Source organism: Oncorhynchus tshawytscha, linkage group LG02 (genome assembly GCF_018296145.1).
Source record: "Oncorhynchus tshawytscha isolate Ot180627B linkage group LG02, Otsh_v2.0, whole genome shotgun sequence".
In the NCBI taxonomy this organism is placed as follows: Eukaryota; Metazoa; Chordata; class Actinopteri; order Salmoniformes; family Salmonidae; genus Oncorhynchus; species Oncorhynchus tshawytscha.
In genome coordinates, this window is record NC_056430.1 from 62825726 (window position 1) to 62848259 (window position 22534).

At 42.1% G+C, this 22534-nt stretch overlaps 1 protein-coding gene across 2 annotated transcripts in view; it reads right to left on the bottom strand.

Moving 5' to 3' along the window:
• LOC112265049 (protein kinase C alpha type) overlaps window positions 1–22534 on the bottom strand; it is a 213795-nt gene that overhangs the window by 142813 nt on the left and 48448 nt on the right. The gene's annotated exons all lie outside the window — the stretch shown is intronic.

Below are 22534 nucleotides of genomic sequence, written 5' to 3' on the forward strand. Positions count from 1 at the left end.
GAGACAGACAGAGACAGACAGAGACAGACAGACAGAGACAGACAGAGACAGACAGAGACAGACAGAGACAGACAGAGACAGACAGAGACAGACAGAGACAGACAGAGACAGACAGAGACAGACAGAGACAGACAGAGACAGACAGAGAAGAGAGAGACAGAGAGAGACAGAGAGAGACAGACAGAGACAGACAGAGAGACAGACACAGACAGAGAGACAGACAGAGAGACAGACAGACAGACAGACAGACAGACAGACAGACAGACAGACAGACAGACAGACAGAGAGAGACAGACAGAGACAGAGACAGAGAGAGAGAGAGAGAGAGAGAGAGAGAGAGAGAGAGAGAGAGAGAGAGAGAGAGAGAAGAAGAGTGAGTCAACTTGATTTGTTTTACTGTATCATAGCTTTAGCAGATCTAAATTAGCCTGAAGTCTTGCAAGACATACAACAGACACCACTAAGAGCAGAGCGGGGGAAAAACAATGTCTGGCTAATCATCTCTCCAGATGGCTTGTACAGCCTATGGCAGCCAAAGTACTGTACCACTACCTCCTCACTGTCTCGCAGGCCTTACGGGCGCACACAAACACACACAACGGCACGGCACAGAGCTCCGCATTCTCACAGCCTCATTGAGTACACCCAGTGTTTGGCTACACTAGCACCACATTGGAAACCGAGCTGAGCTCAGACACTGGGGGATAATAGTGGTGGTGGAGCTGAGTGTATTGGCTGCTTGAATAATAGATAGTCTCTGATGGCTCTGTCTTTTAGCTTGACTACAGATTGCTGTGCCTATAGATCGCTCAGAATTGTAGCTATACCTTTTGTCTCCATCTAGCTCTTTCTCTCACTCCGAACTATAGTATACTGAACAAAAATATAAACGCAACATGTACAGTGTTGGTCCCATATTTCATGGGAAAATTTAAAATAAATGTTGTTCTCTATGCTAAATGTTGTTCGCTCTATGCTAAATGTTGTTCGCTCTATGCTAAATGTTGTTCGCTCTATGCTAAATGTTGTTCGCTCTATGCTAAATGTTGTTCTCTATGCTAAATGTTGTTCGCTCTATGCTAAATGTTGTTCGCTCTATGCTAAATGTTGTTCGCTCTATGCTAAATGATGCCACCGTAGATCAATAGCATTTATGCACCGCAGTTAATAGCTACCACTAGTAATTGTTCCCCCTTTGACCTTTTCATGACCCAATTACTCAATAGCAACGTGTAGGTTACGTTATAGTAGCAAATGGTGAGAGGGTGGGTAACAACGTACTAAAGAGGTTTTTACACCATTATCACAATTTCTGTAGTAGCAATTTTCACAAACCTCTAAGTAGAATGGTGCAACGTGCCCACTCAAAGCTAGGCTTCTTTTAGCTTTCAAAGCAACATATAGGCCTACTGATCAACAGAACCAGCCTAGCGGAGTATTGGCCGGGCCTACATTTATTCAGGGAGTCTGATCTGGCTGAAACAAAGTACGCAAGGCAATGTCTCATGTTAACATTAATGGTGGCCAAATCAATATCAACAACCATATCCCTTCTCACCACCTCCCACCCCTGAGATCCTGGCTTGTCAATACCCCCGCAAGACCACAACCCATAACTTATGGAAGCAGTCGCGCCGTAGATCCAAATGATCAATAACTGCCATAAATCTGCAGTGTAGCCGGCAAATGTTCTGAAGTATCCAGATCATTACGAACTGCCACATGACGCCACAGAGTGTTATCAGCGAGTAAACAGTGAGTATGGTCGCAACAAACCAACGCGCGATAAAAATGATCGCTCAAATTCTATCCCTTACCCACAATTATTTGGTTCCTGAATCACATCACGTAATGATATACAGGAGGTAGACAATTTTCATTTGCGTGGCACAACTTGCTGTGAGGCCGAGAAGGAAGACAGTGCACTGTCAGGCCCCAGCAGTCAGAGAGATATACAGTGGTCTGTAATCTCTAATAAATGCAGAGGAAGATGTGAACTATGGTCTCTGAGGGATTAAAAACGTCCATAATAATGAGACGCATTAGACTAAAGTCTCGCAGCAGTTCAGTGAATGTCTATTCTATTTCGGTGCTCCCAAACTGCTCTGAGAAGTGTGTGGAACCTGCTGCGCCAGAAGAAATTGGGTCATTCTGAACAATAGGGAACATTGCTGTTCAGCTAAGACGGCAAAAAAGCACATGACACAACCTATAACCTGCCCTGAAGTGATCGTTTCTTTATGAGACTTTCCTCGCTAGTGGTTGAAATTGAAAGGTCAAAGGGCAGAAGGCTGAAGAGGTTACGGCTGCATCTCCATGGATACAGGCCCTGGTGGCATTATTAGAGGGGCTCTCTGCCGGTGAAACTAGATCCACTGTTCTCCTACTGGCCGAAAGGAGCACTTACTGTAGGGCCTCACCACTCATCCGTTACCACCGCCATTTTAGAGCAACAGTCTCATTAAGGGCCTAAAGAACAGACAAGCCTTAATGCAACTGCACTGTTGCCATAGGTTAATGCGATCAATTTTGTAGACTTGTAAATACAGGGGGACTGTATTGAGTGATGATTAAAAGCTAATAGCAGGACCTTATTAATCAGGAATTTCATGGTCCTATGAGATGGTATGAGCAGAGCATGCAATAGCTGTACTTGGATCAGTGAAACTGTCAATGGTTGTGAATCACTATACAGTTCCTGGATCAGGAGCAATGTGGAAAAAGTGGTGGATTTGCACAACTGCACTTGGATCAGACCAAGAAGTACAGCTAAAGGGATAGTTCACCCAAATGACGAAATAGCACATTGGTTTCCTGACCCTGTAAGCAGTTTCTGGACAAGGTATGACAGCAAGCCATGCTTTGGGTTTATTTCCCTGGCACTGTTTCCAAATGCTAACGTTCTAGCATTTGTGGCACAAATCCCATCCAAGTCCTGGTAGCGTTATTAGCATGTTTTGTACAACATATCCAAACCCAACCGAAAGTATCTCAAATTGGTTGTGAAGCTCAACAAAGTCACTTATAGATGATTTGAACATGATACGTGAAAAACGCTTACATCTGAACTGTAACTTGAATGGGAGTCATGGTACCAATATTATAATTTTGAGCATTTGGAAACAGTGCCATGGAAACTTAAGGGGCGGACCCTTAAGAAGTTCTGTTAAATTTTCGCCTAAAATGACATACCCAAATCTAACTGCCTGTAACTCTGGCCCTGAAGCAGGGATATGCATATTCCTGGTACCATTTTGTGACGTAGAAGTCCGTCACTGGCCGCGGGCAGCATTTGGTTCTTTAACGCACACACATATTCATCACTCCTCCCTGCGCCATTATACCATAAGTTAACAATGTGGGTCGACACACAATTTAACTTCTGTCTTGGTGCATGCATTTCACACTTGTCAATGTTCATATTTGAGAGATACAATAATTATTATACTTATCAATGTTGTGGATGAGCGCATTGTTTGTTTGTTCTGTTCCTCTCTCAGGCATCTCTGTAGCTTCTGGGTATGCTGGAAAAGGACCCGAGCTAAGGGAATTGGGTTGGCTTTATAGTGCCTGTCCCAAATGGCTCATTAATGCATATGGGCATATTGAAAGATATTGTCAGTAATGATGTAATGTTGTAAATGTTATGTTGTGATATTGTTTAAAACCGTGTTGCAATGTATATCCTTTAGTATGTTTAGTTCATGGAAAATGTAGGTTTGTATTGTTAATTGATTAATTAATTAGGGTTAATTGTTCTGAGGGGAGGGGCTAACCCTACAAAAGGAGCCTCTCTCCAGTCTCTAAGGGGGATTTTTTGGATTGAGCTGTGGATGGGGCAGCATTGTTGTTAAGCTGTCCCATAAGGTAGACGTTGATGGCAGTACTATTGTTTTTCTGTTCCGGAATCACTTGTAAATAAACACCTTTGCACAGAAGAACTTTTGCGGTTCCGCCATCTTTTTATTGAGGTTAGGTTATCCAGTTTAGCCATCTGGCCTACTCTACGTGACACATTTGAATGGAAACACTGAAGTTTGTGTAAATGTGAAAGGAATGTAGGAGAATATAACACAATAGATCTGGTAAAAGATGAAAAAAACCAACCATTCTTTTGTATTTTTTTGTACCATCATCTTTGAAAGGCCATAATGTATTATTCCAGTCCAGGTGCAATTTAGCTTTTGACCACTAGATGGCAGCAGTGTATGTGCAAAGTTTTAGACTGATCCAATGAACCATTGTATTTCTGTTCAAAATGTTGTATCAAGACTGTCCAAATGTGCCTAATTTGTTTATCAATAACGTTTCATGTTCAAAACTGTGCACTCTACTCAAACAATAGCAAGGTATTCTTTCACTGTAATAGCTAGTGTAAATTGGAAAGTGCAGTTAGATTAACAGGAATTTAAGCTTTCTGCCAATATCAGATATGTCCTGGGAAATGTTCTTGTTACTTACAACCTCATGCTAATCATATTAGCCTACATTAACTCAACTCTCCTGTGGACAGGACACCGATCCCGAAGAGGTTTTTAACCAAAGCATGGATTGTTGTCAAACATTGTCCATGGACTGCTTACGGGGTAAGGAAACCAACATGAACGATCCCTTTAACAACTGTAGACTGATCACTTTTAGGCTGTACCTAGATCAGAAATAACGGACTCAAAAATATTTTGTTGGACCTGGTGAGGTTTCATAAGGTTTTGCTTCCACAGGGAGAAGGAGATGAGCTGGTGAAAACGGCATTAGAAGAGCAGAGAGAGAAAATGTCATGTTGACTTTTAATGAAGGGTCTCGCTGTGATCTCATTATCATCAATTATGGAGGGGCCACAATGCAATGTGGATTTGACAATAAATACTTATTACATCTTCAAAAACCCCTCCAGCAGCAGAACAAGGGGTAATTATCTGAATGATAATGTCTCTCTTTCCATGCAATCGATCCTGACTCCTATCAAACCATGCCCATGCTAATGTTATGGCGAATGGTTGCAATTTAGAGACGTTCGTTTGTCATTCCGTGCTGTAGAATGAAGATTGAGAAGGATTCGAGAATGGAAATGTGCTTGGGATCTGGAATAAGGGATCAAGATATGTAGACAGCAGCGCATTGACTTGATTATGAAGTATGTGTCAGAATAATACGATTGCGAGAGGCGAGGGTTTTACAGTCGACCTTCGGCAAGCAAGGCATCCCATTGCCGGCTCTAACAGCAGGCTGTTCAACGTCACTCCGGCTCAGTCACTCCACTGTTTATTTTAGCGTAAAGCATAAACAGGCACGCACTTACCGGCTTTTGCTAAAGAATCGTGGGATTGCTGTGAAACTCGTGAAAAGGATCATTAACGGTTTAGAACAGTATGAGGAACATGCAAACAAAAACAGGTTTGTTGAAAACTGCCGGCACGAGGCAGCATGTTTTTTGTTTTGTCTATGTACTTTTAGTTAGAACATTTGGGTGAGTTTGACCATAACAACTGTAATTGCAATAATTATATTGATTTACAATAACCACCCTTTAAGTTGCACAAATGTGCTGGTTCTAATGGTGAGGTGAGCCTCCAAATACAAGTCTACTGAACTCTAGCTGAAGGCTTGATAGTCACTTCTGTGTCGTGCTCTTGAGAGGTGGACATGAGAACGTGTTGAAGAGCAGAGTGCCCTGCCTCTAACCCGACTGTGTCAGGTCTTCCATGTCACGCCAAAGAGACTGAAAAATCAAGGACAGGGGAGCGGGACAGTCGGTCACCACACCAGGGAGAGAGGGAGTCTGGAGACCTGAACCTCCAATCGAGGTGGCAGTGAATCAACTTCGACCCAGACATGGATAGTCAGAGGGTGGGTGGAGGAGACAGGGGATAGGAGGGAAGTGACATTGGTAGAATGCTGCTTTCATCATAAACCAACCCGAGAGGCCATAAATAAGGAAACTACCATAACGCTGAAACACTAGGCACAATAATGCAGAGTACTCAGCTATAATGGACCAAATATCGTTTTCAAATCATACAGTAATTCTAAGCGATTCAAATCGGTTTTATTTTATTTCGTGTGGTGCGTATTATGGCCTCAACTGTCTATTGTCTGTAATAATTTGCATTGCAGCGTGGCGAAACCACGACCATTAAGACAATGACGACAATTATGATCACCATAGCAATGATAATAATAATAATGAAAGTAAGGATAATAATAATAATATGATGATGAAGACTGTCAGCGGTCAGGTTAGAATAATATCATCAACTCACAGATACAGAAGTGGAAAGGGTGGCAATATTTCCCAAAATCTACTCCTCTCGGATATAATATAAACCGTGGCCTGAGTGGATGACAGAAGGAATAACCATCCATCATGTTAAGTAACGTCGTGGAGGAGTTATAAAACTGGAGAAATAAATGAATTCAGACATCATTGTGTCGTGTGATTGATTCCCCCTCAAGTTTGGCCAACTCCAATATTTCTGTTTCAATGGGAAATAGGGAGAAGAAGCGATGGGTTATAGATTTGGCTGGGCCATCTCAGTGGTTGTAATAATATAGATTAAGTCAAAAAAAGCTTCTTCACAAAGTGCATTTCTCAATAAATTATTTTGCTAGGATTGTCTGGGAGTGGTCTGAGTGGGGAGGGGAAAACTGAAAACTGTTATTGGCAGAAAGGTTTGGAACTTTCTTTCTTATTGGTCTATTAACTTATTTATCGCCTGGGGATATAACCAGGCAGGCCAAAACTCCATCCCATCAAAACAGGCTGAAATTTCAGCCACTTTTCTTTCCAAACAGCTCTTACACTACAAGGGCATTATCATAATTTTCACAATTACACAGTATTATTCCAACATTATAGTGTGGAAATATACAAAACACTTGGAAATCACATTTTTTTGACTGCATGGGACCTTTAAAATCATTGTTACAACCTTGATCGAGAATTGTTGGATATAGTCTCCCTACAGCTATTTTCTGCATCAACACTCATAATGCAAATCCCTCTATGTTCAGCTTCTTATTGAAAACCTATAATTACTGTGGCTTGAAGTCATACTCAATGAAAATCATGAATTTCCAACATAATACACCAACATACTGACTGGACCACAGTAGGTATTTAAATCAGATATCTCCCAAACATAGATTTCTCAGAAGCTTGTTAGATGGGTAATTGCAATAAAATAATAAAGCCCTCTATCGTCTTCATCTGTAAAAAAAAAAAAAAAACTTCTGGCATAAAGCTTGGGGTCATAAAGCTGAAATAGTAGGTCTGTTAGAGCATAACATAGCTTCAGTGACTTTTATAACCCAGAACTACTGCAGCTTCCTCTTACCTAGGCATCATATAACCCATACAATATGCATCATATAACCCATACAATATGCATCATATATAACTCCATTGTCGTGATGTGTTAAGAGTGGGCTTGACTATACTATCGCTTATGTGATGGTCATCAAGCATTGACTGATGTGAATGTGTGTACATTTGTCATGTCACTCAGTGTTAAAGCCATGAATGGGGTTCAGACCTGTGATGTCAGGTTTATGATGTCATGGCATTACTCATTGAGAGACATAAGGGTTCCTGCACAGTGCTAACCAACTAGCTTACTGTATGATGTTCTGTTTGCAGCCACTGTGAAAGGATTTAGATTTGTCATGTCATTACTCATTCAGACGTACAGTAAGGGCTCCTAATTCCAGCTCAGTGTTAACCAACTAGCTCCCTATACTGTACGATGCTCTTCCTCTCCACCCACTGTACTGCAAAATCTGGTTTGTGTTCATTATTGCAAACTGTTGCAAGATGTTTAGCACAGCAATCTCTTAATGGACTAGTTCAGATAGTACCACCACGTTTCACTCCGTTTTCTTCTGTTTCGTGCCTACTGAACACGGCCCTGGTGGAGGTTAGTAGGGTGGAAACTGTGATTCATCTCAGAGCAGCTTTGCTTAAAGTCACTGGAGTCTCAGCCGGGGCTAGCAGAGGTTTCATGAGGGAAATGGAGGAAGAAACTGCTCAATGTTTCCCCTAAATGTAATTCCCCTAAGAGGAGGCTAGTAATTCCTCAGTGCCGGATGGTGAGTAGAGATGGAGGAAAGGAGTTTAATCTGATTCTAAAGGGAGGCTTTAGGACACTTGGGTAGGTGTTTAGTCACAGTTGGGTGATCTGGGCCGGGTGAGAGAGTCACTGCTTCCTTGTGCGCCAAGAAAGAAAAATGGACACACTCACATCCACAGCTGTGTCATCGTAGGGTTAATTTATGTTCTGTAACTGGACCACACACACATAACAGACAGTTAACCCTTTACACACGTGTGAATTGGCCTATATGGAGAGGGCTAAATTGAAATGTTTCTAACAGAAGTAATTTGAAAAGTAGGGATGCACGATATAAAAAATATTTACAAAAAAAAAAAAATATATATATATATATATATATATAAATAAAAATAATAATAAATAATCGGTGAACATATCGGAATCGGCCTGATATCTAGTTTAACGCCGATGCTAAAGCCACCGTCCATACCTATATAACATTAGGTACAGGATGTAATAACTCCATGTAACATTTTGCGCTACACGTGCAGCACAGCATTCCTAACCTAGCCCACAATGTCTGCTGTGTGGATCGAGCAGTAAACAAGTCAAGCAGTCATTTGAAAGAGAAAGAGAATTTCAGCGAGACAACTCAGAGGCGAAATCCATTAAAGCCAAGATAATGGAATTCATTGCCCTTGACAATCAACTGTTCTCTGTCTTGGGTGATGTTGGCTGGTCGTTCACCGGTACTCACTACGAATTGCACTATTTTTCAGATGTTGCGCTACCGGAGTTACACAGTAATAGCGTCACTGCTATTAGCTTCACAACATATATACTATAGAACGCCGTTTGGATCTTTGTGTGTCAAAAAAGATACAGTAGCACTGTCAAAGCTGTACAAAAAAAGTCTGCAAACACCGGCCACGAACGATGTGTTTACAATACGCGTTGGTAATAAAGCATCATTTGTTCGACCGCAACTTCTATGGTACCTAGCTAGCACCAATACAACCAGCCTGAAAACAATGACCAGTAGAAACAGCAGTCATTTTTATTATTCTTAGAAATGATTTAGGACTCCTTGCGAGAGTAATTAAGAGCTAGGTTGCCACTTGTTGTTTGCCTATTGAAATTGAACTTCAGTTCATAGCAAGCTACTTAACCCTGTTGCCCAAAGCTAACGTTATAGGCAGCCAGCTAGCTTCATCTGGCTAGTGAGGCTTGACCGGACCGGATTGTGCTGTGAAGCTAGCCACAATAAGGATTAGGCACAATAGTGGAATTTGCAGTTTGCCTTCAGAATATGTATGCCATTGACAGTGATGCAAATGAATACAAATAGTAGAATTATGCCATACTTTTCTTTTGAAGGCTAACCCGTAAAGTCCACTATTGGGGCTAATCCTTATTGTGGCTAGCTTCACATAGATGGGTCCGACCAACACTAATCAAATAAGAACTGTCTTATAAATTAGGGTTATTTTAGATGACACCTAGCTATATAGTTAGCTAGCTATCTATAGCTACTGAAACAGATGTCGTGTTGCTATGTTTTTGGGGAAGAACATTGTTTGCATCCATGAGCTAGCCAGCTTTTTTTATGACCAGCGCTGTAGGTGTGTGAGACAACTTTACCAGCATCATAGCATACCTATCGATGAATCGTTGTGACACATGAAATACGAGTGATAGCGTAATCAATGTGTAAAAACTACGTAAAAAAATTATGAACGCGTAAAATTATTATTTGACGTGCAGTCACATTCAGGTACTGATTGGTCAACAAGCTTATTTGACACGTCAAATAACACTATTTCCATACAGACCTTCTCCAGATACTTCAGGTTTCAGGGCTGTCGCTGGGCAATACGGACTTTCAGCTCCCTCCAAAGATTTTCTATTGGGTTCAGGTCTGGAGACTGGCTAGGCCACTCCAGGACCTTGAGATGCTTCTTACGGAGCCACTCCTTAGTTGCCCTGGCTGTGTGTTGTTTCGGGTCGTTGTCATGCTGGAAGACCCAGCCACGACCCATCTTCAATGCTCTTACTGAGGGAAGGAGGTTGTTGGCCAAGATCTCACGATACATGGCCACATCCATCCTCCCCTCAATACGGTGCAGTCGTCCTGTCCCCTTTGCAGAAAAGCATCCCCAAAGAATGATGTTTCCACCTCCATGCTTCACGGTTGGGATGGTGTTCTTGGGGTTGTACTCATCCTTCTTCTTCCTCCAAACACGGCGAGTGGAGTTTAGACCAAAAAGGTCTATTTTTGTCTCATCAGACCACATGACCTTCTCCCATTCCTCCTCTGGATCATCCAGATGGTCATTGGCAAACTTCAGACCGGCCTGGACATGCGCTGGCTTGAGCAGGGGGACCTTGCGTGCGCTGCAGGATTTTAATTAATGACGGCGTAGTGTGTTACTATTGGTTTTCTTTGAGACTGTGGTCCCAGCTCTCTTCAGGTCATTGACCAGGTCCTGCCGTGTAGTTCTGGGCTGATCCCTCACCTTCCTCATGATCACTGATGCCCCACGAGGTGAGATCTTGCATGGAGCCGCAGACCGAGGGCGATTGACCGTCATCTTGAACTTCTTCCATTTTCTAATAATTGCGCCAACAGTTGTTGCCATCTCACCAAGCTGCTTGCCTATTGTCCTGTAGCCCATCCCAGCCTTGTGCAGGTCTAAAATGTTATCCCTGATGTCCTTACACAGCTCTCTGGTCTTGGCCATTGTGGAGAGGTTGGAGTCTGTTTGATTGAGTGTGTGGATAGGTGTCTTTTATACAGGTAACGAGTTCAAACAGGTGCAGTTAATACAGGTAATGAGTGGAGAACAGGGGGCTTCTTAAAGACAAACAGGTCTGTGAGAGCTGGAATTCTAACTGGTTGGTTGGTGATCAAATACTTATGTCATGCAATAAAATGCAAATGATTTACTTAAAAATCATACAATGTGATTTTCTTTATTTTAGTTTTAGATTCCGTCTCTCACATTTGAAGTGTACCTATGATAAAAATTACAAACCTCTTACATGCTTTGTAAGTGGGAAAACCTGCCAAAGCGGCAGTGTATCAAATACCTGTTCTCCCCCACTGTACCACATTATTGCTAGGTGAGTACAGTACAAAACATTGCCCTGTTTGGAAGGCTCTGTCCTGTACTGCCAGTGTCTACTGTCTTGAAAAGACCAAGCCAAGAGGAGAGAGGGAGGGGCCCCCTCGTGCAGGTAAAGGGTTGTCCGTTTCCAAGGGAACAAGCACAGTAAGGGCAATAATGTCAAAATCATAAAAAATTAAAGAGACCATCTCTCACAGCGCCATCAGTAGCCCAGGGTGGAAGGGCGAGAACAGAGGTGTGTGTGTGTACGTCTGCCTGCGTGTACGTGCATGAATACACGTGTGTGTGTGTGTGTGTGTTCCTGCATGTGTGTATGTCAGGCATGTAAGTGATGATTGCCCTCCGCTGTCATCAGTGTTCTCTCTTCACGGAGAGGAGACATGGACCTCCTGTTGCACAACACTCTAGATATTATAGAGCCCATGGTCAAGATGACAGCCAGGTACAAGTGGTGCAGAGAAGGGATTTTCAATTGACAGGGAACACAACTCAGTCTTTTCAAAACATGAAGGCCACTCCACTCAACACACACATTTGAACTGAAAGGAGGGCATCATCCATTGGGAATCTCTTGAACACCCACCGCACTGGTCCTTTGCAGTCATCCATATGACCAATAGTTACTCAGTCAAGGAGACCTAATGACTTTAGCTGGGTCATTGATACCCTTTTTGTTCCAACAGAATCATCATCAGCAACAAGGCACCCAAATCTACATTTTGATCCAGAGCTTGTAAGATGAGTAAGTAGGAAGTGGAAGTCCCACGATGTACACACTCTTCCTGGTCAGCCTTAGCTTTGGTTCTGTCGTTTTCTGAGAGTAATTGCCAATTATCATCTTCTATTGACTAAATCCTTGCAGTATTCAACAGATGATTAGGGGTCTTACAGGCTTGGCACACAATGGAAGTTTACGGAACGTAGATGACACCGGTTATAATCAGAGCTCTATGGAGAACAGACAGAGGTCTACAGGCTTGATCTATAACGGAGGTGTCTGGAATGGTGTCAACACGTTGTTATTGGCTCTCAAAAGAGGATCCTCACAGAATGGAGGTTGGCGGGAAACACGGTTGACACTCTTTACAATGGCCACTTATGGAAGGCGATCAGAGGCATGACACAGAATTGAGCATGACACAAAATGGAGGTTGGCCGAACTCAATCGACTTTCTACAGTCCATATGGCCACATCAGAGGCTTGACACGGAATGGAGGTCACAGGAAGGCAGTCGCTGCTTTTTACATAATGAGCACTTATTGGAGACGGAAAATGTAGGAAGGAACACTGGCAGGGGGCACTTGGAGGAGGCGGGGCTAAAGGCATTAACAATCTGCCCATTAGAACGTGAACTTATGGCGTCAAAGGCCACGGTAACAATAATGCCAAGGTAATAATGTCGTCAAGTGGAGAAGCTGAACCAGGTTGATATCCGGCTTATATGAGGGTCCATTAATCATTGATAATTATGTGAGACTGGGTCACTGGGAAAGCGTTAGAGTAGCCTTCATAAAGGGCTCCGATGTGACTCTTCACGGTACAGTCGCCACATGTTTATGATGTAGCAAAGCTACCCAGGCTTCGTTTCACAGCAACAGGTACAGAGCCACTGTACCAATGGAATACACTCACTCTAATCATTGTACGGGAACATGGCCTCGATTCATTTTTCCATTTTCTTTTTTCCAGATGGTATTGCTGTGTGAGATTATTACCTATCCATCAACTATCCCTTGGATTACAATTCAATTATGCAACAAATAATGTTGTTCACAGGTAATGCCACTCACAGTATTGCTGTATGAATAGCGGTATAGGAAGAAGATTCCATTTCCCCAGGCAATTATTCAGGAGTATTTTAATTCATTATCTGTTGTTGATTGAACCAAGCCAACCTGGTCTGGAAAATAGATTAGTTTGGGTGAAGTGAAGCTGTTTACAGACCTGAACGACATGGTGGTTTGGATCTGATTGGTTTTTGAGTGTGTTGAGATGATCTTGACCATGTTCGTGTGTGTATGTGTGTGTGTGTGATGCTTTTGACTGTGTTTACTATCTTCCTTTGAGGAGCTAAACACCCTATCACACTCCCAACCTCACTGCAGCCTTTTTTAATTTTATTTATTTATTTAACTAGGCAAGTCAGTTAAGAACAAATTCTTACTTATAATGGCGGCATAGGAACAGTGGGTTAACTGCCTTGTTCAGGGGCAGAACGGCAGGTTTTTACCTTGTCAGCACGGAGATTCGATTTCGCAACCTTTTGGTTACTGGCCCAATGCTCTAACCACTAGGCTACCTGCCAACCAAAGACGTCAGACACTATTTTTGAATAGCAAACGGATTTGGCACATTATTCAACAGATAATGTAGATCTGACAAAGATCTAAAAATCAGTATAGAGACACGTGAGCTTGGCTCCATTCAAACTTAAAGTGTTACTGTTACTGCTGGAAATGTTACATTACATTAATGCTACACATTTGCTCACTACACAGTCCTCTTCAATTCTCTAGGCAGAATAAAGATAGAATGCAGAAGTTCCGAGACTAGGGGTCGCGACCCCATGTGGGGTTACCTGATATGAAAATAGGGAAGCAGGAGAACTTCTAAAATCCGTCGCAATCTACACACAATATTCATAATGACAAAGTGAAAACAGGTTAAGATTTTATTTTGCAAATGTATAAAAAATTAATTTAAAAAATATACTGTATTTACATAAGTATTCAGTTGTGTTCAACCTTTGCTATGAGACTCAAAATTGAGCTCAGGTGCATCCTGTTTTCAATGATCATACTTGAGATGCTTTTACAACTTGGAGTCCACCTGTGGTAAATTCAATTGATTGGACATGATTTGGAAAGGCACACACCTGTCTACAGTGGGGCAAAAAAGTATTTAGTCAGCCACCAATTGTGCAAGTTCTCCCACTTAAAAAGACGAGAGAGGCCTGTAATTTTCATCATAGGTACACTTCAACTATGACAGACAAAATGAGAAAAAAAATCCAGAAAATCACATGGTAGGATTTTTAATTAATTAATTTGCAAATTCCATCTGAAGCTGGCCAGATGGAAGCAACTCCTCAGTAAAAAGCACATGACAGCCCGCTTGGAGTTTGCCAAAACGCACCTAAAGTACTCTCCGACTATGAGAAACAAGATTTTCTGGTCTGATGAAACCAAGATAAAACTCTTTGGCCTGAATGCCAAGCATCACATCTGGAGGAAACCTGGCACCGTCCCTACAGTGAAGCTGGTGGTGGCAGCATCATGCTGTGGGGGTGTTTTTCAGCGGCAGGGACTGGGAGATTAGTCAGGATCGAGGGAAAGATGAACGGAGCAAATGAATACTTATGTAAATTAAGTATTTGTTTTTAATTTTTAATAAATAAGCAAAAAAACAACAATTTAATCAATTTTAGAATAAGATTGTAACCTAACAAAATGTGGAAAAAGTCAAGTGGTCCGAATACTTTTCCGAAGCTACTGTATATATTATAATAGCATCTTTGTATCTCAGAATTATTGTAATGTGGTTAACCTTGGAAATATACATGAGAATTACTCAAATCTAAAAGATACAATTTAACGAAAGAGTACCCTTAGATCATGGGAAAAAGCCGCACTCAAGACTTCCGACGTCAGTGCGTTCAAGACAACTGGGAACTCGGAAAGAATCTAACTCCGCCTCCCAGGTGGCGCAGTGGTCTAAGGCACTGAATCGCTGTGCTACCAGAGACTCTGGGTTCGATGCCAGGCTCTGGGGCGGTCCATGGGGCGACGCACAATTGGGTTAGGGAGGGTTTGGCCGGCAGGGACATCCTTGACTCATCGCGCACTAGCGACTCCTGTGGCGGGCCTGGCGCAGTGCACACTGACCAGGTCGCCAGGTGTACAGTGTTTCCTCCGACACAATGGTGCGGCTGGCTTCCGGGTTGGATGTGCATTGTGTCAAAAAGCAGTGTGTCTAGGTTGGGCTGCGTTTCAGAGGAAGCGTGGCTCTCGACCTTCGCCTTTCGAGTCCGTACAGGGGTTGCAGCGACAAGACAAGACTAACTACTACCAATTGGATACCACGAAATTGGGGAGATAAAAGGGGCTAAAAAATATAATTTTAAATTTAAATTTTTTTTAGGAATCGAGCTCCGATTGGGAAAAATAGTTTTGAACGGTCATCCAACTCGGGAACTTGGGCCTCTTTCTAGAGCTCTACCTAAAAATCATGACGTCATGATTTTACCTGTATTCTTTTCAAGTTCCCAGTTGTCGTGAAAGCAAAGTAAAACTCATAGTAGGCTACCCTTCGCCAGCTCATATCTGTGTGAAGCTGGATTCACTGCTCTCGTCTGCATTAAAACCAAATATTGATCCAGGTTAGATGTGACAGCAGAGATGACGGGAGCACTGTCGACCACGCTCCCTGATTTTGAGAAGCTCCGAAGCGACATGTATCCATCACACACATCTCATTAGTGGTGGTGAGAAGAGACAGTATGTCAGACTAATTTGCAATTCACTCTCATAGCGCCACATTGAAAGTATGTGATGGTGAGTTGAGAAGACAATCAGAAATACTGTCAAAATGCATTTCAATTGACTGCCATAGCCCCAAATAAAAAAGTAAACATTTGCTGTTAATTACATAATTTTTTTCACCTGGTTGGAGTCGCGAGAATTTTCAGATATCAAAATGGGGTGGTGGGCCCAAAAAGTTTGGGAACCCCTGATCTAATGAAACATGATCATTGTCAACGATGCTTGCACTGCAGAGAGTCGTTTGAAATTAAACCATAAACCACTCGCCAGAGGTAATCGTCTGGTATATTAGGCTGAAAGATATATTAGGCTGTTTGTACTCTACAGCAAACCTGGCCTGACAGAGACAAACATCTAACCTAGGTTGTGTGCAGCCGGGCACTCTGTCAACATAAAAAGAAAATTAGTGTTTCTAATTGGACAGGTGGTCCCTCCCTGTTTCAGCCCGTTTTCTTCCATTTATTTCCTAATGAACAGGACCCTGACTAGTCAACAGGACATGAACATCTGACCTGACATTTCCTCTGTGACACTCCCATAGATAGATTTCAGAAGGCCCTTAGCTCAGATTGGCTGGTGGTCCAGCCTATGGCTGGTAGGCGCATTACCAGTCCCTGTTGAGCTCTGTTCATCATCAATCTTTCTGCCCCCATAGAGAGTGGGTGTGACATGTGGTCAGACCATCCATTTAAACACACAGCAGGAGACAGGGAAAACAAGCTCTGGAGGTTGATAGACAGCAACACAATTCACTTGCTGGAACCATGTCTACAGTTGAGGCTCTGTGTCTGTCAATCACCATCAATATCACAATAAAATGATTCCCCATCTTCCACAGGTAAGGAATTGTAGATAAGTTAACTGCTTTTTGTAGGGTCAATTAGAACCTGATCAATAAGGGCTTTCAGAAGGAAATGGGGGCAATACAGTATGGTTATGAATGCTGTTACCTGAGGCCTAACAGACAGTGTGATTTCACCTGTACAATGCACAAACACAATCCAAAAATGACAACGCAAACACAGCCTTATTTTCTTGGATAAAGCCACAAGTATAAACCACTAGAGGTTCCAGTGTGCTTCAGAAGCTTCTAATCGTGTGGTTTTTGGTTAGCAGCTACATTAGCCCCACTTAACAGGCTTACAGCCTTGATCTCTTCACTTTGTGTCGGAGATAAACATCAGCGAGGAGACTATAGCGCCGCATTAGCGATTAGCACGCCACGCCATCTGTGGTGCTAGCAGCTAGCGGCCTAGCGCTAAGCAACGGCGGCGTTTGAAGCTCATGTGTGAAGATGTGTTCTGCTACGGACAGCTCAATAAGCCCCTGGCCGTGGTTGGTGCAGACAGTGATGATGGATATGATGCAACAAGTCAACCAAGACAACGTAGAGAGGGACGGAGAGAGCTGCTGCTTCCACACAACTCAACACCTCCGGAGGAACATGGAAGGATTGGCTGATCCTGGACACCTGCCAAAATTAAACACCACACCACCGGCTTGGAGTCACATACCCTCTAATTAGTCTTCACTACACAATCTCAGCTGCATTATAACCTCTCTGAAAATGACATCTCTCCAGTGCAATCAAATTGTAATAACCAGGAGATCAGTCAAACAAACACTTGCTGGCCATAATAAAAATCGGCTATAACCACAGGACAACTTTTTCGTAATTGAATTATGAGCTCAATTAAATTATCCAGCTGAGCTCCTTCTGTTTGTTATTTGTCTTGGCAGCTTTCCTCTGAAACCTAACCGTTTCCTAAATTGAGCAATCAATTAACCATGTGGTAAAACTCCAATGTACTGCCGATAAACAGTTTCCCAGAATGAAGCAATTCTCCAATGCACTGCCAATAATGAGGTTCATTTCTAGTTCTTCCAGACTAGAAGGTGTTAAATAGTGATGTTCCTCCTCCAACAGAAACTGGCAACAAATTTGTCAAGAGTAGAGTAGCAAGAGAGTAGGCTAGTACTTGATTGATCCAAAGTTAGGGAATTGCTTTACCACAACAAACGTCAGCACTGATTGCAAAGACAAGACAACGATCAATAACAAACAGTAAAAAAAAGGCAACTGCACCTTGGGAACAATAAGAGATCACGTCCAATTAAACAGGACAAGGAATAAGGAAATTAGGCTTAGGACAAGTCTTCTCTGACCAATGGACCACAGATTAGGAAGTAACGAAAGAGGTTTTGGTTGTTGTTGCTGGCACAGCTAATGTCATGTTTCAGTAGGGAGATCCTTAATCACTGCTGCTGCTACGGTTGTCTGTGGTCTGTCTGTAGTGGGAGGAGGAACAACACAATCGTTCTGACGATCAATAGAAAAGCAATCTGGGCCGGAATCAATACGGCCTCATCAAAGCAGTTTTGATACAAAATCAAACGATACATTCATTTCTCTCTGTAGTCTGCTGCATGCATTGAGATTTTGATTGGGCTGGGGTTGCTCACACGCAATAATATCTTTTGTCCATCGAAAGCTCTCATCTAGGTCTGAGATGAGGAGAATAATCAGAAAAGGACATAATGAAGGAGGCTTGGGTTACTGTTTGGATTGGCTCCATCTGTTCTTGACAAAGCTCTAGGATGTCTGCAGACCCCATGTATGCCAAGGAAGACTAGCCTGGACAGATCAATACGAAACATGAGCATGAAAACATATAGGCCCCAGGCAAAGCATTGGCCCTCTTCTGTTTTGTTGTCCCCATAAACAAGTCCCCGTAAACCCTATGAACCTGTCCCCATAAACCAGAGTGCATCTGCATCACGTGAGCCATCCGAAACGAAACGACATCCTTATAACGTGGACCCTCGGCTCAAAGCTTCAGGCTTCCATTACCACACGCAATAATCAGATTTCTAACTGATGCACCGACCACACAAGCAAAAACAAAAATCCATTACCCAACAGCCATAAGCATTCAATGTATCAAAGCAACTGGGAGCTAGCGTTACTGTGAAGGGAGGATGGGGGCTTAATTCAATGTGCGCATGGGGAACGGCAGTGACAAACACGAAAATTAAAAGGTGACGATAAAGCTCATTTGACTGCATTATTCTCTCCCTCGTCCCTGTTACACTGAGATAAGCAGAGGACATTTGCATAATTGTTCTGTTTGGGTTGAGGAGGTGAAGTTGAAAATAGTAGCGTCATGAACACCCGATGGGTTGACGTCAATGAGAAGACGACCCAGCAGGCAGTCTTTAGAGCGCCTCAAGCCTCTTTATTGTTAGCTTGATAATGGGTCCCGTTACTCTCTCACGAGTGGGCTTGTTGGAGTGAAAACATATAATTGAGGAATCGTTCAGTTGATTCTTGATATGACTGTATGTTGGGCTTTGAAATTGGAGGCTACGTTCTCCATTTTTAAATGAGTGCAAGTGCTGTGGGTACGGTCAGTGGAACACAGGAAACAATGGAAACAAAGAGTTTATGCGAGAGCAGAGTTCGAGAAGGTCATCAAGTGGTTGGAATGGGTTGCATATAGCATGAGTAGCATGGTTTTGACCAAGGGACCACATTTTACCACAGATGTTTGCCAAGCTGTCAAGGTAACCACACACACACACTTTAATCGATCCATCGTCAACACATCTGTCAATGTCAACTTAATGTACAAGGTAGGACAGCGCCTCCTCCAGTCTTACCCTCTGAAACTAGGTGACCTGATTATGTCATTGCAGTGAAATGTCATAGCTGAGTGAAAAACTTTCAATTTTCTCTATTGTCCTTTCAAAGTGTTATTAATTTTACCCAGAAATGTACAGTATTTCCCCTGCAATGAAGAAATATTGACAAGTCATTTTTCCAACAATTGTTTACAGACAGATTATTTCACTGTATCACAATTCCAGTGGGTCAGAAGTTCATACACTAAATTGACTGTGCCTTTAAACAGCTTGGAAAATTTAAGAAAATGATGTCATGGCTTTAGAAGCTTCTGATAGGCTAATTGACATCATTTGAGTCAATTGGAGGTGTACCTGTGGATGTATTTCAAGGTCTACATTCAAACTCAGTGCCTCTTTGCTTGACATCATGGGAAAATCAAAAGAAAAATCAGCCAAGAAACCTCAGAAAAAAAAAATTGTAGACCTCCACAAGTCTGGTTCATCCTTGGGAGCAATAGCTAAACGCCTGAAGGTACCGCGTTCATCTGTACAAACATTAGTACGCAAGTATAAACACAATGGGCCACGCTGCCGTCATACCGCTCAGGAAGGAGACGCGTTCCGTCTCCGAGAGATGAACGTACTTTGGTGTGAAAAGTGCAAATCAATCCCAGAACAACAGCATAAGGACCTTGTGAAGATACTGTAGGAAACAGGTACTAAAGTATCTATATCCACAGTAAAACAAGTCCTATATCGACATAACCTGAAAGGCCACTCAGCAAGGAAGAAGCCACTGCTCCAAAACCGCCAATAAAAAGCCAGACTACAGTTTGCAACTGCACATGAGGACGAAGATCGAACTTTTTGGAGAAATGTCCTCTGGTCTGATGAAACAAAAATAGAACTCTTTGGCCATAATGACTATTGTTATGTTTGGAGGAAAAAGAGGGACGCTTGCAAGCCGAAGAACACCATCCCAACCGTGAAGCATGGGGTTGGCAGCATCATGTTGTGGGAGTGCTTTGCTGCAGGAGGGACTGGTGCACTTCACAAAATAGATGGCATCATGAGGACAGAATATTATATGGATATATTGAAGCAACATCTCAAGACATCAGTCAGGAAGTTAAAGCTTGGTTGCAAATGGGTTTTCCAAATGGACAATGATCCCCAAGCATACTTCCAAAGTTGTGGTAAAATGGCTTAAGGACAACAAAGTCAAGGTATTGGAGTGGCCATCACAAAACCTTAACCTCAATCCTATAGAAAATGTGTGGGCAGAACTGAAAAAGCATGTGCAAGCAAGGATTCCTACAAACCTGACTCGGTTACACCAGCTCTGTCAGGAGGAATGGGCCAAAATTCACCCAACTTATTGTGGGAAGCTTGTGGAAGGCTACCCAAAACATTTGACCCAAGTTAAACAATTTAAAGACATTGCTACTAAATACTAATTGAGGTCATGTAAACTTCTGACCCACTGGGAATGTGAAGAAAATAAATAAAAGCTGAAATAAATAAAGAATAAATAAATAAATCACTCTCTGTAAAGTGGTGGTCCTAACTGTCCTAAAACAGGGGATTTCTTTACCAGGATTTAATGTCAGGAATTTGAGAAAAACTGAGTTTAAATGCATTTGGCTAAGGTGTATGTAAACATCCGACTTCAACTGTACATCTGTAATGTCCCTCAGTAGATCAGTGAATTTCAAACAGATTCAATCACAAAGACAAGAGAGGTTTTCCGAGGTCTTGCAAAGAAGGGCACCTATGGGTAGATGGGTAAAATTTGAAAATAAGTAATTGAATATCCCTTTGAGCATGGTGAAGTTTTAATTACACTTTGGATGGTATATCAATACACACAGTCGCTACAAAAATACAGGTGTCCAACCTAACTCCATTGCCAGAGAGGAAGGAAACCGCTCAGCGATTTCACCATGAGGCCAATGGTGACTTTAAAACAGTTAGAGTGTCACGTTCTGACCTTTATTTCCTTTGTTTTGTATTCATTATTTAGTATGGTCACGGCGTGAGTTGGGGTGGGCAGTCTATGTTTGATTTTCTATGATTTGGGGATTTCTATGTTTCGGCCTAGTATGGTTCTCAGAGGCAGGTGTCATTAGTTGTCTCTGATTGAGAATCATACTTAGGTAGCCTGGGTTGCACTGTTTGTTTGTGGGTGATTGTCTATGTTGATTGCTTGTTTCAGTACAGTTCTCCTTAGCGTCACGGTTACTGTTTTTGTATAGTGTTTCAGTGTTCAGTGTTTTCTTTATTAAAATAATGATGAACATATACCACGCCGCATTTTGGTCCTCCGATCCTTTTCGCCTCTCCTCTTCAGATGAAGACAGAGTTTAATGCTGGATTAGGAGAAAACTGAGGATGGATCAGCAACAAAGTAAAACTGCAAAGAAATGAAATTAACTTCATGTCCTGAATACAAAGTGTTATATTTGGGGCAAATCCAACACAACACATCACTGAGTACCACTTCATATTTTCAAGCATGCTGGTGGCTCATGTTACGGGTATGCTTGTCATCAGTAAGGATTCGGGAGTTTAAAAAATAATAATAATAAACAATAGTGCTAAGCACAGGCAAAATCCTAAAGGAAAACCTGGTTTCCAACAGACACTGGGAGACAAATTCACCTTTCAGCAGGACAATAACCTAAAACACAAAGCCAAATATACACTAGAGTTGCTTACCTAGACAACATTGAATGTTCCTGAGTGGCCTAGTTACAGTTTTGACCTAAATAAGCTTGAAAATCTATGGAAAGACTTGAAAATGGCTATCTAGAAATGATCAACACCAACTTGACAGAGCTTGAAGAATTTAAAAAAGCATCACGTGCAAATATTGTAAAATCCAGGTCTTAAGAGATTTACCCAGAAAGAATTGCAGCTGTAATCGTTGCCAAAGGTGATTCTAACATGTATTGACTCACGGGTGTGAATACTTATGTGAACAAGATATTTCTGTATTTAATTTTCAATAAATTTGACAAAATGTTTAAAAACATGTTTCGCGTTGTCATTTTTGGGTAGTGTGTGTAGAGATGGGTGAGAGAAAATGTTGAATTCAGGCTGTAACAACAAAATGTGGAAGAATTCAAGGGGTATGAATCGTTTCTGAAGGCACTATAGCGTAGTTCAACAGTTCAACTGTTACTCGACCAT